At 51.3% G+C, this 2105-nt stretch overlaps 1 protein-coding gene across 1 annotated transcript in view; it reads right to left on the minus strand.

The window, feature by feature from the left end:
- Nucleotides 1-2105, minus strand: part of PIM1 (Pim-1 proto-oncogene, serine/threonine kinase) — a 7383-nt gene that overhangs the window by 4220 nt on the left and 1058 nt on the right. The window lies entirely within an intron of this gene.

The following is a 2105-nucleotide window of genomic DNA, read 5'->3' on the forward strand; positions in this document are numbered from 1 at the left end:
GCCTGGCAGCGGGGGCGCTGCAGCCAATCAGGGGCGGCGCGTGGCTTTCCCCGCCCGTCAGAATGGGGAGGGCGGGCTCCAGACGTAGCGGGAAGAAAAAGGCGCCAAGAGAGGGGCGGGCGGGGAAGCCCCGTGCCTCAGCACGTGCTTCGTGGGCCTCCGCTGCACCCCCATCGTTTTAAGGGGCCAAGGCCCTACTGCACCCCCTCGATTTTAAGGAGCAAGCCCCCTTGATTTTAAGAGCCAAGCCCCCACTGCACCCACTTTATCCCAAGGGGCTGGGAGGGTCCTGGGGGCAGGGGCACTGTCCCCTCTGTCTCTGCAGGTGCCTCCTCCCCTGCATCCCTTGCGGCCTCCAGACACAACAACCCCAGGCGCATGGCATGCCTGCGGGTGGCACCGCTTGTTCTGTGGCCCGACCACACGTGTGCCTAGGGTGGCCATCACAGGGGACAGTCCGGTTGTCCCCTATCGATATGAAACCGGATGCCTTTATGTCTTCTGTTTTTCTCCTGAAGAGAAATAAAGGCGTTGCGTTTCGTATCAATAGAGGACAGCAGAAACCCCGAATGTGATGGCCTCTCTATGATGACCACCCTCTGTCACCATACACGTGTGCGGGTAAATAAGATCTGCTAAACGGCATGGAGCCCACTTGGTTGACTTCTCCGAGGCAGCGTCTGACATCTCCACCTCTTGTTTTTGCAGCCTGGCAGGCTGCGTCTTTTTTCAAATCACTCCTAAAAAGCAATCGGGTGTTTACTGTCCCAGTTTAAGTTCAGGGTCGAGGGTTGCGATATGCACTTTTTCGTACGTATCCAGGTAGAGAAGCAGCCTTTAACGGGCGAATGTCATCTCAGATTGGGCCTCCACGTGTGTGTTTTGCACGAACGAGCTGCTGCAAAAGCGAAGGCCAGCCGAAATGTTTCCGCAATATTTTGACTTTAAACAAGTCCCAACAGGAACAACTGTTTTTAAAACAAGCAAACACTTCCCAGCAGTGCTTGCAAAGCAAACACTGCAGAAACCCGAAAGTGAAACTTGCTATAAACACCAGTGAGATTGACTGGTCTCCATCATGTGAAAACAGTGCAAAGGTGAATGAAACACAGATGCTCAGCATAAATTGCATGCTAAAAATTCCTTCATGCCTTGTATCTGTTTTTTTGCTGGGTAAAAACACTACCGAATGCAAATTTGCTGCAACACGTGTTGGGGCTCACTGCATCTTGTAGACCTGACTGCAAGCAAGGCAGTGGAGAAGCCAGTTTTCATTTAGTCCTTGTCCATGTTTTCAGGTCTTAGATCCTCTTAAACTTACATGACTATTTCATAGTAGTGGTATTAGGATCTAGATTTTGACCCCCGATATTGGCTGCTTTGAATCTCTCCGGCGTAACTGCCCTGCTAGGAAGCTGCTCTTTTGGAAATACTGCAAATTACTCCTTCTTAGCAAGAATTTCAGGTAGGATAGGCTGGTATAGCAGCTCTCCTCCCTTTCCTCCTTGAATATTAGTGTGGGGGATTCGGTCAGGACAAAGGAGCAAGAGTGAGGCGTTCTCTGTGTCCCAGCTATTCTCAGCAGCTGAAATACAGGTTTCCCTCCCCAACCACGGTTTTGAGTATCCACATTTAATATTCTATATACCATTTTGGCTACCACGGTATACAGTTTTGAGTAACCACGGTTTTCCGTGGCCGTGCGTCAGCCCACCACCTGCCATTTTTCCCATAAGCCTTTTGTCTTGCCAACCACGGTTTTGCCAACCACGGGAACTTTCAAGAGCCTAACCCCAGCGGCTGGCGAGGGAAACCCTGTATCCCCTTGCATTAGGAATGGTAGGCGCAAGTTAGAGCAGCCTTCAAACACCAGCGGGATCCAGGACGTTGCAAGAGATTACGTTTTTGGTTGAATGTTCTCAATTTTGCTCAGTCTGATTGTGAATTTCATTTGGGAAATTCTGCTGGGCTGGTTTGGAATAATTCTGTGCCATGCATTTAGTGGGATATCCTCTTGCACAGGTGACTGGTAGGGGGTGCACGTGCCCCCCCGGCAGGGCTGGTGCCCCCCCGATGGCCAACACTGATACTGTCAGTATGGCTGG

Source organism: Gavialis gangeticus, unplaced genomic scaffold, assembly GCF_001723915.1.
Source record: "Gavialis gangeticus isolate Ggan-Ray unplaced genomic scaffold, GavGan_comp1, whole genome shotgun sequence".
Taxonomy (NCBI): Eukaryota; Metazoa; Chordata; order Crocodylia; family Gavialidae; genus Gavialis; species Gavialis gangeticus.